The sequence below is a fragment of the Trachypithecus francoisi genome, unplaced genomic scaffold (assembly GCF_009764315.1).
Source record: "Trachypithecus francoisi isolate TF-2019V2 unplaced genomic scaffold, Tfra_2.0 Lachesis_group20, whole genome shotgun sequence".
In the NCBI taxonomy this organism is placed as follows: domain Eukaryota; kingdom Metazoa; phylum Chordata; class Mammalia; order Primates; family Cercopithecidae; genus Trachypithecus; species Trachypithecus francoisi.
The window spans coordinates 65,183,466-65,207,924 of NW_022681466.1; positions in this window are offsets into that span (position 1 = coordinate 65,183,466).

Here is a 24,459-nt window from a genome sequence, read left to right on the forward strand (position 1 = left end):
CTTTTCTGGGATAGGAATCTTGGTGATGTGAAACCTCCCTGACTGCATGTCCATTCATAGGATCTCTGCAGGGGGAAGCACATCACGTGCTGTTGGCTTATTCTGGCAGCCCAACCTGGCATTGTCTTTACACAATTCTGCATGCAATTTTGTATTTATGGTAATCAGGAGCATTTCATGTTTATTCTGTAGCAATAGTTTCAGGGAGTCTCCCTACACTGATCTTGAACTCCTGACCTTGTGATCCACCAGCCTCGGCCTCCCAAAGTGCTGGGATTACAGGCGTGAGCCACTGTGCCCGGCCAATTTTTGTGTTTTTAGTAGAGATGGGGTTTTGCCATGTTGGCCAAGCTGGTCTCAAACTCCTGGCCTCAAGTGATCCGCCCACTTGGATCCACCCTCAAGCATTGGGATTACAGGCACGAGCCACCACACCAGGCCTAAAATTATTTTATCAGATATTAGCCTATCAAATCAAATGCAGCATTAAAAAAGAGAACATGGCCAGGCGTGGTAGCTCACACCGGTAATCCCAGCACCTTGGGAGGCTGAGGCAGGCGGATCACGAGGTCAGGAGATGGAGACCATCCTGGCTAACACAGTGAAACCACCTCTCTACTAAAAATACAAAAAAAAAAAAAAAATTAGCTGAGCGTGGTGGCGGGCGCCTGTAATCCAAGCTACTTGGGAGGCTGAGGCAGGAGAATGGCATGACCCCTGGCGGCGGAGCTTGCCGTGAGCCGAGATTGCGCCACTGCACTCCAGCCTGGGCGACAGAGCCAGACTCGTTTCAAAAAACAAACAAACAAAAATAAAAAAATAAAAAAGATAACATGTTCAAGTAGTATATATGCCAAGAATTCAAGATGGTTTAACATGAGAAAAATCTGTTAATGTTAATATAGTAGATTTAGAGAGTACAGAAAAACAGATTAAAGGTATACAAAAGAAAACAATTACACAATGCAGAAAAAACACTCAGCAAAAGTTCAGCTCTGATTTATGATGAAATCTTTCTGGACTCTAGCTGTTTCCACCCTGTTGCTCCATTGTTGCAACCTATGGTTTCCATCATGTGTTTCAAGAGGTTTGCCCCTCCTGTCATGACACATTCCAGACAAGAGAAACGGGAAAAGGGAAGGAGAATGGCGCATTCTCTCTCTGTCTTTGCGGACGCTTCCACCACTTCACTTTCTATCTCTTTGGTCAGAGCTAATCCCAGGACCACAAATAGCTGCAAATGGGGCTGAGAAATGAACTTTATTCCATGAGGCCACATTCTAGCTAAAAACACAGGATTCTATTATTGTAGAGAAGGAGTCAGTAAACTTTGGCCCTCCCCTGCTTCTGTAAATAAAGCTTTCTTTTTCTACTCTTCTTTTTTTTTTTTTTTTGAGATGGAGTCTCACTCCGTTGCCCAGGCTGGAGTGCAATGGCACAATCTCAGTTCACTGTAACCTCTACCTCCCAGGTTCAAGCAGTTCTCGTGTCTCAGCCTCCTAAGTAGCTGGGATTATAGTCATGCGCCACTATGCCCAGCAATGTTTTTGTATTTTTTTTTTCTTTTTTTTTTTTTTTTTGAGACGGAGTCTTGCTCTGTTGCCCAGGCTGGAGTGCAGTGGCCGGATCTCAGCTCACTGCAAGCTCCACCTCCCGGGTTCACGCTATTCTCCTGCCTCAGCCTCCAGAGTAGCTGGGACTACAGGCGCCCGCCACCTCGCCCGGCTAGTTTTTTTTTTTTTTTTTTTGTATTTTTTAGTAGAGACGGGGTTTCACCGTGTTAGCCAGGATGGTCTCGATCTCCTGACCTCGTGATCCGCCCGTCTCGGCCTCCCAAAGTGCTGGGATTACAGGCTTGAGCCACCGCGCCCGGCCTGTATTTTTTTTTCGTAGAGACGGGGGTTTTACCATGTTGGCCAGACTGTTCTTGAACTCCTGGCCTCAGGTGATCTTCCCATCTCAGCCTCCTGAAGTGTTGGGATTACAGGTGTGAGCCACTGCACCTGGCCAGGTTTTTTTTTTGTTTTTTTTTTTTTTTTTTTGGGACAGGGTCTGGCTCTGTCACCCAGGTTGGAATGCAGTGGCATGATCTTGACTCATTGCAGGCTCTGGATCTTGACTCACTGCAGCCTCTGTCTTCCAGGCTCAAGTGATCCTCTTGCCTCAGCCTCCCAAGTAGCTGGGATTACAGGTACAAGTCACCATACCCTGCTAATTTTTGTATTCTTTGTAGAGACAAGGTTTCACCATGTTGCTCTGGCTGGTCTTGAACTCCTGTGCTCAAGTGATCTACCCGCCTTCGCCTCCAAAGTGCTGGGTTACAGGCATGAGCCACGGATCCCGGCCTGTAAATAAAGTTTTATTGGAACATAGCCATGCTTGTTTGTTTACATGTCATTTATGACTGCTCTTGTGCAGCAACAGCAGAGTTGAGTAGTTATGATAAAGACTGTATGACTTGGTAAGCCTAAAATATTTGCTAAATGGCCCTTTATAGGAGATGTTTCTGGACCCCTGGTGTAGCAAGAAGGGGATAAATGATATTAGAGCTAATTAGAAGCCTCCATTATACTGCTGTTATTGCTGCTCAGAATCATCCTGGGCATGCTAGCCAAACTGTGCAAGACAGAAAAAGACATTAAAAGTTGCAAGAATGGGAAAGGAAGAGATAAAACAATATGCTCATCCATACAGAAAATCAGCACCATCAACAAACAAAAAATTCGACCTAATAAGAAGCTTTGGCACGTGTACTAGCCTGCTATCACCACAATAACACATGAAGAACATACAAGAAAAAAATTATTTCCAAATTAACATATACATTCAATGCAATAAAAATAAAATTTTCAATAGTTTTTTTTTTTTTTTTTTTTGAGATAGCATCTCCTTCTGTCACCCAGGCTGGAGTGCAATGGCGGAATCTCAGTTCACTGCAACCTCTGCCTCCCAGATTCAAGCAATTCCTCTGTCTCAGTCTCTCGAATAGCTGGGGGTACAGGTGCCACCACGCCCGGCTAATTTTTGTATTTTTAGTAGAGATGGGGTTTCATCATGTTAGCCAGACTGGTCTTGAACTCCTGACCTCAGGTGATCCACCTGCCTCAGGCTCCCAAAGTGCTGGGATTATAGGAGTGAGCCACTGCGCCTGGCCTCAACTGGATTTTTAAAAGCAATGCAACAACTTTTAAAAAAATATATGAGGCAAGATAAAAGTCAAAATGGGAAAAAAAGGAGAAATTGGAGGAAGGGGGAACTAGCCTTATTAGATATTAAAATATATTACAAAGCCATAGTAATAAAATAGCACAGTAACAATACAAGAACAGATAGGTAAACCAATGTTATAGAATAAAGAGCTCAGAGACAGAACTGTGCATACCTGGAAACTTAATATACAATAAAGGCAACATCTCGAATTGGTAGAAGAAAGACATTATTGGGAAAACTGGCTCTCTATGAAGATAAGTAACACTGGATTCATGCCTAACATCACAGACAAAGGTGGATGCTGGATAGATTGAAGACCTAAACATATAATATAAAATTACACAACTAGTAGGAACAAAGAAAAAAAGAAAAATCTATACTACTAGGAGTATAGAAGGGCTTCTTCTCCTCTCTTTTTTTTTTTTTTGAGATGGAGCCTTGCTCTGTCTTCAGGCTGGAGTGCAGTGGCGCAATCTTGGCTCCCTGCAACCTCCGCCTCCCGGGTTCAAGCGATTCCCCTTCTTAGCCTACCGAGTGGCTGGGAATACAGGTGGGCGCCACCACGCCAGGCTAATTTTTTGTATTTTAGTAGAGACAGGGTTTCGCCATTTGGCCAGGCTGGTCTCTATCGCCTGACCTCATGATCCACCCACCTCGGCCTCCCAAAGTGCTGGGATTACAGGTGTGAGCCATCTCGCCCAGCTGAAGAGCTTGTTAAATAAGGCCTCCAAGGCACATTCCAAAAAGCCAAAAAAAATTTGTGAAATTGCATGAAAATTATAAATTTCAGTTCAACAGCAGTGTATCAGGTAGGCTCCCAGCAAGCAACAGATGGCACACCCAAAAATGGGTAAGCGCAAGATTTCATAATATAGGGACTAGCTGCAAAGGTGTGAACAGGCTTAGGGAAGCCACGAGAAATGGTGCAAGAACTCAGGCATCCCAGAGTGGGGAGCTGTTACCACCTCCAGGACCGCAGGGAGAGGACCTCCCAACAGCAGCTGTGATACGCAGTTGCAGGGGTCAGCTAGCCCACAGCCACTCTGCAGGGAGGGGCCGGGGAGTTAATATCCTGACTTCCCTCTCTTCCTGGAAGAGGGCTGGAAGCCAGATGGCAAGGGAGCAATTTGATGCAGTCATACAGCTCAGCCTCCCAGGCCACAGAACAACCTGGAGAAGGATAGAGAGTGGATCTGGAAGGACAAATGGAAGACATTCAACACAGAAGGAGCCCGAGATGAAGAAGTCCACAGGAAACCTATTGGAAAAGTAGCACCAGGTATAAACAAGCAGTTCACAGGTGAGGAAGCCTGGGGTTCTAATGCGTATATGAAGACATGCTTACAATCGCTAGTGACTAACCAGAGAAATCAAACACGTGCAAGCCATCTCTTTACACCCATCCAATTGACAACAATTAGGAGGAAGTCAAGTGCTGTCAAGGTTGTGGGAGAAGCTGCTAATGGGAGGACAAATTGGAATAGACATTCTGTAAGATATTTAGTGGAATTAAGAGTGCATATTTTCAGGTCGGGTGTGGTGGCTCACGCTGTAATCACAGCACTTTGGGGGGCCGAGGTGGGCGGACCATGAGGTCAGGAGCTCGAGACCAGCCTGACCAACATGGTGAAATCCTGTCTCTACTAAAAATACCAAAATTAGCTGAGTGTGGTCGTGGGCGCCTGTAATCCCAGTTATTCAGGAGGCTGAGGCAGTAGAATCACTTGAACCCGGGAGGCGGAGGTTGCAGTGAGCTGAGATCATGCCACTGCACTCCAGCCTAGGCAACAGAGGGAGACTCTGTTTAAAAAAAAAAAAAAAAAAAAAAAAGAAGGCATATTATCGGGCAGGCACAGTGGCTCATGCCTGTAATCCCAGCACTTTGGGAGGCCGAGGTGGGTGGATCACTTCAGGTCAAGAGTTCAAGACCAGCCTGGTCAACACAGTGAAACCCCGTCTCTACTAAAAATACAAAAAAAAAAAAAAAAATTAGCTGAACTTGGTGGTCGGTGCCTATAATCCCTGCCACTTGGGAGGCTGAGGCAGGAGAATCGCTTGAACTCAGGAGGCAGAGGTTGCAGTGAGCCAAGATTGTGCCATTGCACTCCAGTCTGGGTGACAAGAGTGAAACTCCATCTCAAAAAAAAAAAAAAAAAGATGATCCCCGAAAATCTTCCAAATATATACACCAGTGAGATTCTCTGACAGGTTCATTATGGCATTATGGAACACTGTAAAAATATACACTGCAGTGCTGTTTGGATAACAAGGAGCTGGAGGCAACCTGGTAGCCTACCGAGAGCAGAATGTGGGAAACATGTCTGATGGGCTACTATCCAGCATTTAGGACGGTGACTAGGGCTGGGCCCGGTGGCTTTCACCTCTAATCCCAGCACTTTGGGAGGCCGAGGCGTGTGGCTCAGCTGAGGTTGGGAGTTCAAGACCAGCCTGACCAACATGGGGAAACCCCGTCTCTACTAAAAATACAAAAATACAGCCGGGTGTGGTGGCAGGAGCCTGTAGTCCCAGCTACTTGGGAGGCCGAGGCAGAGCACTCCAGGCTGGGTGACAGATTGAGTGAGACTCCGTCTCAGAACAACAACAACAACAACAACAAACAAACCAGTGACTAGATATACACACAATAACATTAATAGACCTAATATCAGCATTAAATGAGAAGTAGAAAACAGAATGCAGTCTAGAACACAACAACACTGATTAAAGTCAAAAGCCTATGCACACAACTCCACTTCATAATTTTCCAGGATCCAGCTATTTTCAAGGACATACATCAAACCTATTCAAATGGATTTTTTTTTTTTTTGAGACAGAGTTTTACACTTACCGGCCAGGCTGGAGTGCAATGGCGTGATCTCGGCTCCCTGCAACCTCTGCCTCCTGAGTTCAAGTGATTCTCCGGCCTCAGGCTCCTGAGTAGCTGGGTTTACAGGCGCCCGTCACCACGCCCGGCTAATTTTGTATTTTTAGTAGGGATGAGGTTTTGCCATGATGTCCAGGCTGGTCTCGAACTCCTGGCCTCAGGTGATCCTCCCACCTTGGCCTCCTAATGTGCTGAGATTACAGGCATGAGTCACTGTGCCCAGGCTCAAGTGGGTTCTTAAGGAAGGGAGGGGAATTCGAGGGTGCAACGAGGATGAAGAGGAAACATGAAAATGAGGAAGGGCCTTGAACATATGGATGCTGAGAGCACGCCTGGAACTGAGGATGGGAGCAAGTCACACCTCACCTCTGCCCAGCAGGAGCAACCCGTAGGTGTATCTCAACCCCCCACGCCTGATATCACCCTTAATGGAGAGAGATGATAAACATTTCCACTAAACACAGGATGAAGAGAAGGAACGCATTGTCACAGTAGTGCTGAAGGTCGATCCTGAGAAGAAAATCAGGATAAAAAGATTAGGAAGGAGGAGGTCAGGTTTTGTACATTTGCAGACACTATGTACTTACTATTATGATGCAGTAGGGATGCCACAGTAATGCCTGGGCAATGTTGTCAGAGAACCTTGAACAGAATCTGATTAGCACTAACTACCAGCTTATTGGAAATGCAGTGGGAGGGGAACAGCCGCACAGGCATGCATGCCGTCAGATCCAGAAGGCGGAAGATTTTACAGCCAACTTATGCTTTCTTCAACAACAACAAAAAAAAGGGTAAGAAAAAAAAAAAAGAGGGGCCAGGTGCAGTGGCTCACGCTGGTAATCCCAGTACTATGGGAGGCTGAGGCAGGCAGATCACTTGAGCTCAGGAGTTCGAGACCAGCCTGGGCAACAACTCTGTCTCTGCAAGAAATACAAAAATTAGTTGGGCGTGGTGGCGTGTGCCTGTAGTCTCGGCTACTTTGGAGGCTGAGGTGGGAGGATCACCTGAGCCAAGAAATGTCAAGGCTGCAGTGAACCATGATTGCACCACTGCACTCCAGCCTAAGCAACAGAGTGAGACCCTGTCACAAAACAAAAAAAAAAGAAAAGAAGAAAAAAGCAATAGGCTCAGATGAAATACTTGTAATATTTATAACAATTAATTAATATCCAGACTATAAAGGCCCCCTACACAATTACAAGAAAAAAAATCAACAACCCATCAGAGAAATGGGCAAAGAATATTATAGTAAACATTCATCATTTGTATTTTAGACAGCCCCTTATAATGTGCATACTTCAGGGGGCGCCAGTAGCCACAGAATCATATTCTTCATCTCTCCCCGCCCCCTGGTGTAGCGGGAGGGGGGTGGCATGTGCCATGGGTATCACCCACCTGGCATTCTCTCCCAGAACATTGAGTCTTGAGTGTATGGTGCAAACTTATAGAAATAGTTGGGAGGTCATGTGTAAGATCTTTATTTTTTTGAGATGGAGTTTCACTCTGTCGCCCAGGCTGGAGTGCAGTGGCTCGATCTCGGCTCACTGCAACCTCCGCCTCCCGGGTTCACTCCATTCTCCTGCCTCAGCCTCCCGAGTAGCTGGGATTACAGGTGCCCACCACTATGCCTGGCTAATTTTTTGTATTTTTAGTAGAGACGGGGGTTTCACCATGTTGGCCAGGCTGGTCTCGAACTCCTGACCTCAGATGATCTGCCCACCTCGGCTTCCCAAAGTGCTGGAATTACAGGCGCGGACCACCGGGCCCAGCCCATATCTCCTTCTTTATTGCTTCAAGTTACCTGTGCTTGGGGTATAAAGGGAGGAGTCTGAATTTGGGGTGAGGCAGGTAGGGGGACACTGCAGTACTGTGAAGGAGTTACAAGCTTCTCAGTGGTATTACAGAGAGGGTCCACACCTAAGGCTGAAGAATGCAAGGTTACAGCAGGACCCGTGTGTGTGTGTGTGTGTGTGTGTGTGTGTGTCTACTCCAGGCCAGACTGGTCCCAGCTCTGCTCAACAGCTGTGTAGAGTGGGTGTGATAGTTCTTGGCAGTGGGGAGACCAACTGGTTCAAGTGATTCTCCTATAAAACTCAATTGCCTCCCTATGAGCCAGAATCCCATAGGAGGTCTGCCTGAGTTCGGGTGTCTCCCAAAAGCAGAGCCTGAGAGAAGGACTTGAGGGAGATAGTTTTCTTGGGAGCAGATCCCAGAAAGCAGGAGTGAAAAAGAGGAGGGAGTGAGGTGGGGAAGGAGGCAAGCCCAATAGAGGTACATTATCAAGGCTGCTGCACATTTTGGGTGATGGGGCTCACCAGCATCTCCAAGCATACAGAATGGTTGATCTGAAGGAGGGGTGGCTGGAGGATTTACCCACCAGCTTCCATTCCCCATGGGCATGAACTCCCCAGCAGGTCTGAGCTGTACACGTATTGGCTGAGCAAGCTTCTATTGGTGCTAGAGAAAGCACCGGTGCAGAAAGTGTGGCTCATGCTTGAGGGGGGTTGTTTTCAGCGCAAGGACCTGGTTGAGTTCTCATGGAACTGTCTACTTCTGTTGTGGCTGGAATCAGCAGGTCAAGGGGGTGCAACGTGGGCACCACAGGTGCCTACTACAAGACCCCACACCCAATCTCCAGTAAGAATCTGGGAATGCACAATAGCAACCAAACCATAAAACACTCAAGAATGAACTGAAGAAATGTGCAAGATGTGGATGAGAACAACCGTAAAACTCTAATGAAGGCCATAAAAATACTTCATACAGTCAACTTATTCTTGACTACGGTATCTCCATATTGCTATGATGTCAAGTTTCCCTAGATTGAGCTATAAATTCAAGGTTATGCAGATGAAAACCCTTGGGCAGCCGGGCGCGGTGGCTCAAGCCTGTAATCCCAGCACTTTGGGAGGCCGAGACGGGCGGATCACGAGGTCAGGAGATCGAGACCATCCTGGCTAATACGGTGAAACCCCGTCTCTACTAAAAAAATACAAAAAACTAGCTGGGCGAGGTGGCGGGCACCTGTAGTCCCAGCTACTCGGGAGGCTGAGGCAGGAGAATGGCGTGAACCCGGGGGGCGGAGCTTGCAGTGAGCTGAGATCCGGCCACTGCACTCCAGCCTGGGCGACAGAGCGAGACTCCGTCTCAAAAAAAAAAAAAAAAAAAAAACCCTTGGCAATGTCTTTTTGGAATTGGACAAAATGAGCCTAAATTCATCTAGAAGACTAAACATGTGAGAGTAGCCAGCAGAAAAAACTTGAACAATAATAAGGGGACTTGTCCTATCAGATATTAAAATAGATCACAGGTTGAAGGGGGGCCTGCCCCTCCACACCTGTGGGTATTTCTTGCAAGGTGGAGACAAGAGGCGAAGAAAAGAAATGAGACACAGAGACAAAGTATAGAGGAAGAAAAGTGGTCCTAGGGGACCAGCGCTCAGCAAGTGAAGACCTGCACCAGCGCTGGTCTTTGAGTTCCTTCAGTATTTATTTATTTATTTATTTATTTATTTATTTATTTGAGACGGAGTCTCGCTCTGTCGCCCAGGCTGGAGTGCAGTGGTGCAATCTCGGCTCATTGCAAGCTCCGCCTCCCGGGTTCACGCCATTCTCCTGCCTCAGCCTCCCGAGTAGCTGGGACTACAGGTGCCCGCCACCATGCCTGGCTAAATTTTTGTATTTTTAGTAGAGACGGGGTTTCACCATGTTAGCCAGGGTGGTCTCGATCTCCTGACCTCATGATCCACCCACCTCAGCCTCCCAAATTGCTAGCATTACACGCATGAGCCACCGTGCCCGGCCTCCCTCAGTATTTACTGATCGCTATCTCTATGATCTCTGCGATGGGAATGCAATGTGACTATAGGGTGATGGTGGGGAAAGGGTCAGCAGGAAAACATGTGAACAAAAGACTCTCTGTCATAAATAAGTTTAAGGGGCCGGGCACAGTGGCTCAAGCCTGTAATCCCAGCACTTTGGGAGGCCGAGACGGGTGGATCACGAGGTCAGGAGATCGAGACCATCCTGGCTAACACGGTGAAACCCCATCTCTACTAAAAATACAAAAAACTAGCCGGGCGAGGTGGCAGGCGCCTGTAGTCCCAGCTACTCAGGAGACTGAGGCAGGAGAATGGCGTAAACCCGGGAGGCGGAGCTTGCAGTGAGCTGAGATCTGGCCACTGCACTCCAGTCCGGGCGACAGAGCGAGACTCTGCCTCAGAAAAATAAATAAATAAATAAGTTTAAGGAAAGGTGCTGTGCCTGGATGTGCATGCACGTAGGCTACATTTATGTTTAACTTTACATAAACATCTCGGCGCAGTAAAGAGTAACAGAGCAGTACTGCCGCCACGATGTCTCGCCTCCAGCCAGAAGGTGGTTTTCTCCTATCTCAGAATAGAATGTATGCTCGGTTTTACACCGAGTCATTCCATTCCCAGGGACGTGAAGGAGACAGATGCTTTCCTCTTATCTCAACCCCAGAGAGGCCTTCCTCTTTCACGAATCCTCCTCAGCACAGACCCTTTATGGGTGTCTGCCTGGGGGCCTGTAAGGTCTTTCCCTTCCCATAAGGCTCTATCTCGGGTTGTCTCCGTGGGGGGAAACCTGGACAATACCCATTCTTGGGCAGGGGTCCCTGCGGCCTTCCGCAGTGCACTGTGTCTCTGGTTAATCGAGAACGGAGAATGGCGATGACTTTCACAAAGCATACTGCCTGCAAACACATTTTTAACAAAGCACATCCTGCACAGCCCTAAATCCCTTAAACCTTGAGTCAATACAGCACGTTTTTGTGAGCACCGGGGTTGAGACGAGAGTTACAGATTAACAGCATCTCGAAGCAGAACAATTTTTCTTAGTACAGATCAAAATGGAGTTTCTTATATCTTCCTTTTTCTACATAGACACAGTAACAATCTGATCTCTCTTTCTTTTCCCCACCATAGATCTACATAGTTAAAACACACTTGGCACAGGCATAGGGATGGGCAGAGGAGTCAATGACATGGAATATACTTCAGAAACGGATCCAGGGAATTAGTTGAGGCTGTCTTGGCTGTAAGTGACAGAAATTCAGTGAGAACTAGCTTAAGTAAAGAAGGAAGTCATGGCCGGGCGCGGTGGCTCAAGCCTGTAATCCCAGCACTTTGGGAGGCCGAGACGGGCGGATCACGAGGTCATGAGATCGAGACCATCCTGGCTAACACGGTGAAACCCTGTCTCTACTAAAAATACAAAAAACTAGCCGGGCGAGGTGGCGGCGCCTGTAGTCGCAGCTACTGGGAGGCTGAGGCAGGAGAATGGCGTGAACTCGGGAGGCGGAGCTTGCAGTGAGCTGAGATCCGGCCACTGCACTCCAGCCTGGGTGACAGAGCGAGACTCCGTCTCAAAAAAAAAAAAAAAAAAAAAAGAAGGAAGTCATACGAAAAAGACACATGGCCTGGGTGTGGTGGCTCACGCCTGTAATCCCAGCAATTTGGGAGGCTGAGGTGGGTGGATCACCTGAGGTTGGGAGTTCAAGACCAGTCTGGCCAACATGGAGAAACCCCGTCTCTACTAAAAATACAAAATTGGCCAGGCGTGGTGGTGCATGCCTGTAATCTCAGCTACTTGGGAGGCTGAGACAGGAGAATTGCTTGAACCTAGGAGGCGGAGGTTGCGGTGAGCCAAGATCATACCATTGCACTCTAGCCTGGGCAGAAGAGTAAAACTCTGTCTCAAAAAAAAAAAAAAGAAAAAGAAAAAGACACATGCATGCATATGTTTATTGTGGGCCGATTCACATTTGCAAAGTTACGGAACCAACTTATGTGCCCATCAACCAATAAGTAGATAAAGAAAATGTGGTGTTCGGGCGTGGTGGCTCACGCCTGTAATCCCAGCACTTTGGAGGCTGAGGTAGGTGGATCACTCAAGGTCAGGAGTTCAAGACCAGCCTGGCCAACATGGCGAAACCTCCTCTCTACTAAAAATACAAAAATTTGCTGGGCGTGGTAGTATGTGCCTATAGTTCCAGCTACTTGGGAGACTGAAGCAGGAGAATCACTTGAACTTGGGAGGCGGAGGTTGCAGTGAGCTGAGATCGCACTACACTCCAGCCTGGGTGACAGAACAAGACTCTGTCTCAAAAAAAAAAAAAGAAAGAAGGAAAGAAATGTGGTATATATACACCATGGAATACTACCCAGCCATAAAAAGGAACAACATAATGTATTTTGCAGCAACTTGGATGGCGCTGGAGGCCATTATTCTAAGAGAAGTAACTCAGCAATGGAAAACCAAACACCGTATGTTCTCACTCGTAAGTGGGAGCTGAGCTATGAATATGCAAAGGCATACACAGTGATATGATGGACTTTGGAGACTCAGAAGGGCTGAGTGGGGTGGTGGATAAAAGCGGGGGTGTGGAATTAAAAACTACATATTGGGTACAATGTACACTACCCAGGTGACAGGTGCACTGAAATCTCAGACTTCAACACTATTCAATTCATCCATGGAACCAAAAGCCACTTGTACCCCAAAAGCTATTGAAATAAAATAGTTTAAAAAAAAGAAGGGAGTTTATCAGAAAGACAGCAGAATTATCTCAGGGGTCTCTGGGCGGGGTTGCAACTGGGCCTTGTGTCAAAATGGGGATGGGTGCTTTTTCAGGGACCTGGGAAGTTCTCTCTGTGTGTGACCTCTACCTCTTTCAGAGATTCAGAGGCTCTGCCTCACTTTTTCCTCTTATAGTGAACTGGCTTCTCTGCTCTTCAGTTCAAATTTTTTTTTTCTTTTGTGAGACCGAGTCTCAATCACCAGGCTGGAGTGCAGTGCTGTGATCTCGGCTCACTGCAACCTCTGCCTCCTGGGTTCAAGTGATTCTCCTGCCTCAGCTTCCTGAGTAGCTGGGACTACAGGCGTGCACCACCATGCCTGGCTACTTTTTGTAGTTTTAGTAGAGACTGGATTTCACCATGTTGGCCAGGATGGTCTCCATCTCTTGACCTCGTGATCCGCCCACCTCGGCATCCCAAAGTGGTGGGTGTGAGCCACTGCGCCCAGACTCAGTTCAAATCTTTACAACACTCCTGAATTTTTTTTTTGCTTTTTAATTTTTTCATCCAACCCAAAATGTCAAATTCTTTAGTTTTATAGCTTGCGGATTTTCCCTACTCCCCCCACCTCTTTTTTAAAATTAAAGTGTTAGATTTATTTTAATACACCTGAATTGAGTGTGGAAAGGTGCAACAAATACACAAGAACATAGATGCAGTCTTTCAAAGAGGAAGTCTTTTCAAAAATGATGCTGTAGAAGAGATAAAGAATGTAATAATGGGGAATAGTTTAATCAAGGAGTTCTTATGACATTTGATTTTAAACCATATGTAAATACAGCAGTCGCTGAAGAATTTGGCAAAGATTTTTTTTTCTATTTTCAGTCTTTTAAAGCAGATACAGATTTGCTTAGGATAAAGCTGACTTTCAGAGCACACAAAAGTTGAGCACAAAGTATAGGATTAAATTCAGAAATGCAGAGTGATGAGGAGGAAAAGATATGGAGTAGGTGACTTCAACAGAAAACTGACCATCCCAGGTGATTACCTAATAGTCTCTCCTCTCTCTCTCTCTTTCTCTTTCTCTTTCTGTGTTTTCACCCCAAAGTAGTGGGAAAGACACTGATTGGCTCTGTTGGATCAGCTGACTAATACTGGCATGATTAATTGCAGCCAAAGGTCATGCCATGGCTGCCGTGGTGACTGCATGCGAAGGAGGGGAGAGTTCACAGAAACGTGGAGGCGGTGTTGGGGGTGGGATGTGGGGGAGGGAAAGCCAAACAGTAGCCGTCTCCTACATGCAAGTGCATATAGAAAGTCAGTAGCTCACCAAAGAAGAGTTTCAACTCAGAGGAGAAAAGATGAGTAAATGGTGGGGCGTGGGACATTGCTATCCAGTCCATTGATCCCAACACTTTTTTTTTTTTTTTAACATTTGATGACGATAATAATGTATTTCTTATGTGTGATCTTTCTCAGTTCTGAATGCCTGGGATTATACTTTTCAAAAATTCTTTTTCTTTTTTTTTGAGATGGAATCTCGCTCTGTCGCCCAGGCTGGAGTGCAGTGGCACCATCTCGGCTCACTGCAACCTCCGCCTCCCAGGTTCAAGTGATTCTTCCGCCTCAGCCTCCCGAGTAGCTGGGACTACAGGCGCCTGCCACCACGCCTGGGTGATTTTTGTATTTTTAGTAGAGATGGGGTTTCACCATATTGGGCTGGCTGGTCTCGAACTCCTGACCTCGTGATCCACCCACCTTGGTCTCCCAAAGTGCTGGGATTACAGGCATGAGCCACTGTGCCCAGCCAAAAATTCTGGCTGAAGGGTTATACTTCATACTAACTGAATAAAGAAATGGTAGAATCAGTACAACAAGCTATGGCTCCTTTTCTATGAAATGAGAACTCAAGAACTTCTTCCCTCCCCACCTAAAGTCGCTTGCTTTTCCATAAATAAACCCTTTGAAACAGCCACTGAATGCATAACCTGTATGGTGGAAAACATTCTGTGGACAATATCTTAATGCTTTGCTAAAATGAACCGTTCCATGATATATTTCTACCAGTTGGTTCCCCAAAGCCCTTCCCACTAAATACAATGCCTTCAGCACAACAGATACTTTTAACATAAATTCATTCTATATTCAGATTTTTCAATTATAGTGCTTATGCTGTCATTTTTGTCAGGATAATAATAACAGGTATAAATAGCTCTCTTTCTGTAATCTAAAACCAACTGTAAAAGAAAGTAGACACCAAGATACCAAAAATATTTCATACTTAAAGCCAAATGCATTTAGTTCTTTTCCATGCAGCACGTCATAACAAAGTATCTATGCACTTACTGTTTCTTTTCCAAAGCAGCAGTTTGGGCCAACCTTTGAGGATCTACTTGTCCCCCATGGTGAGTCATCTTACAATGTGTGCTTTTTTTTTTTCCTTTGGAGACAGAGTCTTGCTCTGTTACCCAGGCTAGAGTACAGTGGCACGATCTCAGCTCACTGCAACCTCCATGATATGGTTTGGCCGTATCTCAACCCAAATCTCATGTTGAATTGTAGCTCCCATAATCCCCACATGTGGTAGGAGGAACCCAGTGGGAAGTAATTGAAACATGGAAGCAGGTCTTTCCTGTGCTATTCTCGTGATGGCGAATAAGTCTCAGGAGATCTGATGGTTTTATAAATGCCGAGTTCCCCCACACAAACCCTCTTGCCTGCTGCCATATAAGATGTATCTTAGCTCCTTCTTTGCCTTCTGCCAGCCATGTGAAACTGTGAGTCCATTAAACCTCTTTTTCTTTATAAGTTAGTCTGAGGTATGTCTTTGTTAGCAGTGTGAGAACAGACTAATACAGTAAATTGGTACTGGTAGAGTGGGGTGCTGCTGTAAAGATAGCTGATAATGTGGAAGCGACTTTGGAACTGGGTAACAGGCAGAGGTTGGAACATTTTGGAGAGCTCAGAAGAAGAAAGGAAAATGTGGGAAAGTTTGGAACTTCCTAGAGACTTATTGAGTACCTTTGATCGAAATGTTGATAGTTATATGGACAATAAAGTCCAGGCTGATGTGGTCTCAGATGGAGATGAGGAACTTGTTGGGAACTGGAGCAAAAGTGACTCTTACTGTGCTTTAGCAAAGAGACTGGCAGCTTTTATCCCTGCCCTAGAGATACATGGAACTTTGAACTTAAGAGAGATGATTCGGGGTAGCTGGTGGAAGAAGTTTCTAAGCAGCAAAGCATTCAAGAGGAAACATTGCATAGAAGTTTGGAAAATTTGCAGCCTGATGATGCAATAGAATAGAAAATCCTGGCTGGGCATGGTGGCTCACACCTGTAATCCCAGTGCTTTGGGAGGGATAGGAGGACGGATCACCTGAGGTCGGGAGTTTGAGACCAGCCTAACCAACATGGAGAAACCCTCTCTCTGCTAAAAATACAAAATTATCCAGGCGTGGTGTCACATACCTATAATCCCTGCTACTCAGGTGACTGAGGCAGGAGAATCGCTTGAACCCAGGAGGTGGAGGTTGCAGTGAGCCAAGATTGTGCCATTGCACTCCAGCATGAGCAAAAATAGCAAAACTCTGTCTCAAAAAAAAAAAAAAAAAAAAAAGAATAGAAAAACCCATTTTCTGGGGAGATAGTCAAGCCTGCTCCAGAAATTTGCATAAGTAACAAGGAGTCGAATGTTAATCAACAAGACAATGGGGAAAATATCTCCAGGGCATGTCAGAGACCTCTGCAGGAGCTCCTCCCATCATAGGCACAGAGGCCTAGGAGGAAAAAATTGTTTCCTCGGCCAAGTCCAGGGTCCCCCTGTTGTGTGCAGCCTAGGGACTTAGTGTCCTGTGTCCCAGCCACTCCAGCCATGGCTAAAAGGGTTCAAAGTGCAGCTCAGGCTGTGGCTTCAGAGGGTGCAAATCCCAAGACTTGGGATCTTCCACATGGTGTTGAGTCTGCTGGTGGCACAAAAGTCGAGAACTGAGGTTTGGGAACCTCCGCCTAGATTTCAGAGGATGTATGGAAATGCCTGGATGTCCAGGCAGAGGTCTGCTGCAGGGGCAGAGCCCTCATAGAGAATCTCTGCTAGTGCAGTGTGGAAGGGAGATGTGAGGTTGGAGCCCCCCACACAGAGCCCCCACTGGGGCACTGCCTAATGGAGCTGTGAGAAGAGGGCCACCATCCTCCATATCCCAGAATGGTAGATCCACCAACAGCTTGCACTATGAGCCTGGAAAAGCCGCAGACACTCAACACCAGCACTATGAGCCTGGAAAAGCCACAGACACTCAACACCAGCCCATGAAAGCAGCCAGGAGGGGAACTGTACTCTGCAAAGCTAGAGGGGCAGAGCCATCCAAGGCCATAGGGACCAACCTCTTGCATCAGTGTGCTCTGGATGTGAGACATGGAGCCAATGGAGATCATTTTAGAGCTTTAAGATTTGACGGCCCCACTGGATTTCAGACTTGCATGGGGCCTGTAGCTCCTTCATTTTGGCCAATTTCTCCCATTTGGAACAGGTATATTTACCCAATGTTTGTACCCCCATTGTGTCTGGAAATAACTAACTTGCTTTTGATTTTACAAGCTCATAGGTGGAAGGAACTTCGGACTGTGGACTTTTGAGTTAATGCTGAAATGTGTTAAGACTTTGGGGGACTGTTGGGATGGCATGATTGGTTTTGAATTGTGAGGACATGAGATTTGGGAGGGGTCAGGGACAGAATGATATGGTTTGGCTGTGTCCCTACCCACATCTCATCTTGAATTGTAGCTTCCATAATCCTCATGTGTTGTGGGAGGGACCAGGTGGGAGGTAATTGAATCATGGGGGCAGGTCTTTCCTGTACTGTTCTTGTGAGAATGAGTAAGTCTCATGAGATCTGATGGTTTTATAAATGGGAGTCCCCTGCACAAGCTCTCTTGGCTGCCGCCATGTAAGACAATTATCTGCTCTTTCTTTGCCTTCTGCCATGATAGCGAGGCTTCCCCAGACATGTGAAACGGTGAGTTTGTTAAACTTTTTTTTTTTTTAAATAAGTTATCTAGTCTCAGGTATGTCTTCAATAGCAGTGTGAGAAGAGACTAATACACTCCACCTCCTGAATTCAAAGGATTCTCATTCCTCAGCCTCCCAAGTAGCTGGGATGACAGGCATGTGCCACCATGCCCGGCTAATTTATTTTATTTTATTTTTATTTTTTAGTAGAGGTTGGGTTTCTCCGTGTTGGCCAGGCTGGTCTTGAACTCCTGGCTTCAAGTGATCTGCCCATCTTAGCCTCCCAAAGTGTTGAGATAATGGGCATGAGCCACTGCACCCAGCTGCAATGTGTTCTGATAAGTGTCTTATATAGGGGGATAAGAAATGTTCTGGCTAACCTACAAAGTCACCAGGTGAGGAGTGTTGTCAGGGAGGGGCAAAACATTCCAGCTCTTCCCTCCTCATCACGTTCACGTTAGGACCTCATCAGTTAACTTGGACCAACAGATTCCTACAGAAAACCATTCAGGTTTGCCACTGCAGGAGGAAGGCACAGGAGAAGAGGAGGAGGAGAGATTCAATATCCGATGATGCAGTGTAAAGGCTGCTGGTTAGAAAAGTCAACTGACACAATGTGACGAGAGATAGAAAAGGAGAACCCAAAACAAAAACAAAAACCCAAACAAACCAGGCAGAATGGAAGTCAAGGAGTTCTCTTTAGGACACCATGCCAAGCAGAAAGCCTCCCAAATCCTCCAGTCACTGGAACATTCTTCCTCACAGATGATCCCACCTCTGGTTTTGCTTTGCCATCAACAGGTATCTGGTTGTTCTTAGGGCTTTTCAACAGTTCCTTGGCTGTCTTCACATCCTCCTCTACTTGCTTCCAGTCAACTTTGCTGTACCCAGTATGGTTTGCAAACTGAAATAGAGAGAAAACAAAAACAAAAACAAAACAAAACAAAACACCTACCTTCTCCAGCTGTTGCAGCCAACGTCCCAACCTCCTGGAATATGGTACCTGTGCCCTATCCGGGGATACCTCTGATGGACAGTGTGGTGGTCATGCTAGGCATTTGGCACAGATTCCTGCCTAAATATGGCTGCTTTGTAGCAAATTCTGCAAGGTCCAGAGACTCTGAACTTTCCCTAGAGTTTCCTTGACTGGACAGAGCCATTCTGTTGGGCCTATCTCTTGAGGACACTGTGGGGGCTCTGCATCATCTTTTCCCACTGTCCTTCTGGAATCAGCCCAATTTTCCATAGAACTGATGTTTACAGTTTTTTTTTTTTTTTTTTTTAAGAAATATAGAAATTGACCTTCCTTGTCTTAAAGCCCAAGAACTTACATTTGTCTTCTCTGAATTTCTTTCTCAGAAAATGATTATCAGGTCTCCCAGATAGTGTGTGTGGGGGGCTGGCTGAAACTTTCCAGATCACCGCATCCGGACAATGAGATGCTGGACCTCTCATCTGACCGCCGCTGCCTGCTGACCAACTCTTTTTCTTTAACTCTCCCTAACTCTTGTTTCCCTGCACGTAGTTATATTTCTTCCCTGCTATATAAACTCCTAACTTTCACGGTTGGAGAGATGGATTTGAGACTTGTTTCCTGGCTGACATCACTCACAATAAAAGCCTTTCTTTTCTGGTGATACTTGTTGTCTCAGTGATTGGCTTTCTGTTCAGTGAGCAGGTGGACCTAGACTGAACCCCTGGCATTCAGCAACACTGCCTGCTCTTGTCCTGTCCTTACTGCCCTTGAAGTCTTCAGTGCAGCATTATAATCACTCCTTTCATATCCTGAACTCTCTTGCTCCTCTTTCCTTCTGTCTTTCTTGACAGGTAAAATGCTGGTTAAATGCTTCCTCTCTCTTAGTTTGTTCCTGAGTGGCTGAATAAAGCCACTCTGCACCTGAGTGGCTGAGTGTGGCTATATAACAATAACAACAAAACCACCACCATATGATGGCCTGTCTGACTTTTTATTCTTCATAAGACACAATATTTATTATAACTAGGCAAGGGGCAGGAGGACAGTTCTATTTTTAAATGAGGCTGTTTTGTAATCATTTCAAAGGACAGATAGCTTAGCTTTCTACACTTATACAGTCAATATAAATATGAAGCTATTTTCTTTTCTTTTTCTTTTTTTTTTGAGTGGAAAAAAAGCGGTGCCGTCTCAGCTCATTGCAACCTCTGCCTCAAGGGTTCAAGTGATTCTCATGCCTCAGCCTCCCAAGTAGCTGGAATTACAGGCATGCACCACCACTTCCAGATAACATTTTTTTGTATTTTTAGTAGAGATGGGGTCTTGCCATGTTGCCCAGGCTGATCTGAAACTCCTGAGCTCTGGCAATACACCCGCTTTGACCCCCCAAAGTGCTAGGATTACAGGCGTGATCCACTGTGCCCAGCCTGAATCTACGTTCTTAATAGTTACTTTCGTACCAAACATTAAATAAAAGGCACATTCATACCAATTTTATATTTTTAAATGTAGGTACTATACCAGTTCTGAAACAGTGATTCGCGGCCTCTGTGTTATTTCTTATTTTTACTTGTTTTTGAGACAGAGTCTCGCTCTGTCACCAAGTTGGAGTGTAGTGCCACGATCTCAGCTCACTGCAATCTCCACCTCCCGGGTTCAAGTGATTCTCCTGCCTCAGCCTCCCGAGTAGCTGGGACTACAGGCGTGCGCCACCACGCCCAGCTAATTTTTGTATTTTTAGTAGAGACAGAGTTTCACCATGTTGGCCAGGATGGTCTCAATCTCTTGACCTTGTGATCCACCTGCCTCCCAAAGTGCTGGGATTACAGGCACAAGCCACTGTGCCCAGCCCCTTTGTGTGTGTGTGTGTGTGTGTGTGTGTATACTTTTTTTTAAAATTTTTTTTTTGAGACAGAGTCTCGCTCTGTCACAAGGCTGGAGTGCAGTGGCATAATCTCAGCTCACTGCAACCTCTGCCTCCTGGGTTCAAGTGATTCTCCTGCCTCAGGCTCTGGAGTAGCTGGGACTACAGGCACGTGCCACCATGCCCAGCTAATTTTTTTTTTTTTGAGACGGAGTCTTACTCTGTCACCCAGGCTGGAGTGCAGTGGCCGGATCTCAGCTCACTGCAAGCTCCGCCTCCCGGATTTATGCCATTCCCCTGCCTCAGCCTCCCACGTAGCTGGGACTACAGGCGCCCGCCACCTTGCCTGGCTAGTTTTTTGTATTTTTAGTAGAGATGGGGTTTCACCGTGTTAGCCAGGATGGTCTCGATCTCCTGATGTTGTGATCCTCCCGTCTCGACCTCCCAAAGTTCTGGGATTACAGGCTTGAGCCACTGTGCCCGGCCAACTTTTGTATTTTTAGTAGAGACGAGGTTTTACGGTGTTGGCTAGGATGATCTCAATCTCTTGACCTCATGATTCGCCTGTCTCCCAAAGTGCTGGGATTACAGGTGTGAGCCACGGCGCCTGGCCATGTGTGTTATTTTTAAACAACCATTATTTCACCTTTCCAGTAAGTGCTAAAGGGTGTACTTTTGTTTTGTTTTGTTTTGTTTTGAGACAGGGTCTCGCTCTGTCACCCAGGCCGGAGTGCAGTGGTGCCATCTTGGCTCACTGCAGCCTTCAGCTCCTGGGCTCAAGTGATCCTCCCACTCCGGCCTCCCGAGTAGCTGGGACCACAGGTGCATGCCACCATATGCAGCTACTTTTTTTTTTGTAGAGATGGGGTCTCACTACAGTCTATAGGTTGCTCTGAAACTCCTGGGCTCAAGCAGTCTTCCCACCTCAGCCTCCCAAAGTGCTGGGATTACAGGCATATGTCACCATGCTCGGCTATTTTTTTTCATTGAAGTAAATTAAAATTCATTTCTAAAAATTTCCTAATATTCTGGGAGGTCAAAACTAAGGCTCACTGTTCTTACCATACATATGGTTCTACATTTATAAATAATAAGTTTAAAAAAATACTCATTTCAGTAAGAACAGTATTTAAAACTTCAAGTTCTTGAACAGTTAATTGAACAATGGCATTTTTGCTTATTCAATTAAAAAAAATTTTTTTTGAGACAGAGTCTCACCCTGTCACCCAGGTTGGCATGCAGTGGCATGATGTCCCCTCACTGCAACCTCCACCTCTCCAGTTCAAACAATTCTCCTGCCTCAGCCTCCCAAGCAGCTGGCATTACAGGCACCCACCACCATGCCCAGCTAATTTTTGTATTTTTACTAGAGACGGGGTTTTGCCATGTTGGCCAGGCTGGTCTCGAACTCCTGACCACAAGTGATCCACCTGCCTCGGTCTCCCAAAGTCCTGGGATTACAGGTGTGAGTCACCATGCCCAGCCAACAATGGCATTTTTTAAATGTGTAAATGTAGCAGAATGCATTGTCAAATATTGCCATTGGCTCAAGTGAATTTTCAGCACTCCCCAGCGTTCCTGTAGACCGTATGAATCCATCCACTCTTCATCCCTCTGAAATCATGGTTCCACACTTTCTCCTTGCTTTGATCCTTTCTTACTCTCACCTGATGACTTTCTTTCCAATGTTGCTGGGAAAATGGCAGCTGAGGACTCACCCTCCTGCTCTGTGGTGGAGACTTCCTAGAGAGTCCTGAACTCATCCCTTGTTGTGGACACATGGAGGACTTCATTTCCCAGCCTCCCTTGCAGGTAGGCTGGGGCAACGTGACCAGATTCTGGGCTATACCTTCTGCAGTGTAGTATGCATCCAGGCCTGGCTGAAATGTCCCATGCCTGGTCCTCCTCATTCTTTCTCTTTGCTCCTCAGCTGGCTAGATGGAAGGGATCCCAAGGAAGCCCCTGAGGAAGCCCCAGTGGACAGCAGAGCCAAGGACGAGGAGCCTCGATCCCTGCATCGCTCCAGGGAAGGTCTGCGTGGGACTGTGCTGCGAGTGAGAAACATGCGCTTGTGGTGTGAAACCACTGAGATTTGTTGCTGTTGCCACAGCAGCTAAGTAGACTCGGTCATTTTCCCTCCTTGAAGCACATCCAACCACTCTGCTTGCAACATCCTCATTCACCTCGTCTTCCCTCCAGCTAAGTGGGTGTGCTTGCTCTGCTCCTATCAGAGACCATGGAGCCCACACCCACTCACTTATTCCAGGGCTCAACTCTCCTCTGCATGAACAAGTTTCTCTTTCTCCTGAGTCATGCCTGGGAGCTTCCAAACAGCCCCCATCACCCACACCTGAGGCACCCACTGTGTTGACAGCATCACCTCTTCAGCAGCTGCCCTACTTCTCTGCTCTCTTTAGAGCAAAACTCTTTGAGTTACTCCTTTCACTCTTTTCACTTCCTCACCCTTTATTATTTTTTATTTAAAAAAGTAATATTATGAGGCCGAGTAGGGTGGCTCACACCTGTCATTCCAGAACTTTGGGAGACTGAGGTGGGCGGATCACCTGAGGTTGGGAGTTTGAGACCAGCCTGACCAACATGGAGAAACCCCGTCTCTACTAAAAATACAAAATTAGCCAGGCATCGTGGCGAATGCCTGTAATCCCAGCTACTTGGGAGGCTGAGGCAGGAGAATTGCTTGAATCCGGGAGGCAGAGCTTGCGGTGAGCCGAGATTGCACCGTTTGCACTCTAGTCTGGGCAACAAGAGTGAAACTCCATCTCAAAAAAAAAAAAAAAAAGGCCGGGTGATGTGGCTCACGCCTGTAATCCCAGCACTTTGGGAGGCCGAGGTGGGCGGATCACGAGGTCAGGAGATCGAGACCATCCTGGCTAACACGGTGAAACCTCGTCTCTACTAAAAATACAAAAAAATTAGCCAGGCGTGGTGGCCAGCGCCTGCAATCCCAGCTACTTGGGAGGCTGAGGCAGGAGAATGGCGTGAATCTGGCAGGCGGAGCTTGCAGTGAGCCGAGATGGTGCCATTGCACTCCAGCCTGGGCGACAGCAAGACTCCATCTCAAAAAAAAAAAGAAAAGAAAAAAAAAGGAAGTAAAAAAAGTAGTATTATGAGGCTGGGTGGGGTGGCTCACATCTGTCATTCCAGCACTTTGGGAGGCTGAGAAGGAAGGATTGCTTGAGCCCAGGAGTTAAAGACAGTGAGCTGTGACAGCGCCATGCATCCCAGTCTGGGAGACAGAGCAAAGACCCTGTCTCAAAAAAAAAAAAAAATTATTGTTTTAAAATACTTCAAACCTACAGAAAAGTGTAGAGAAAAAGATTTTTAAAAATCAACAACCAGGCCAGGTGTGGTGGCTCACTCCTATAATCCCAGGACTTTGGGAGGCTGAGGCAGGCAGATCACTTGAACTCAGGAGTTCGAGACCAGCATGGGAAACATGGTGAAACCCCGTCTTTACAAAAAAAATGCAAAAAGTAACCAGGTGCGGTGGTGCATGCCTGTAGTCCCAGCTACTCGGGAGGTTGAGGTGGGAGGATCTCTTGAGCACAGGATGTTGAGGCTGCAGTAAGCCATGTTCATGCCACTGCTCTCCAGCCTGGGCGACAGAGTGAGACCTTGTCTTCTCCTCTTCTTCTTCTTCTTCTTTTTTTTTGCTGTTAAATTTATTCAATGCAAAATAACCCTCTCCAGTTTTACTGATGTGGCTGACCATGTCCATGACCAAATTCGCCTCTAAACTGGAATTTGGTTGCTGATCCAACCCCAGCCTCGGCTTTCCTGCCAGCACCAGGGCGCACAGCACTCAGTCTGTAGGTTTCTCTGTCGGCTTCCCCTCTTGTGAGTCTTGCAGGTCACTCACCCTCCAGACTACTTTTTTTTTTTTGGAGACAGTCTTGCTGTGTTGCCCAGGCTGGAGTGCAGTGGCGCGATCTCAGCTCACCGCAACCTCCGCCTCCCAG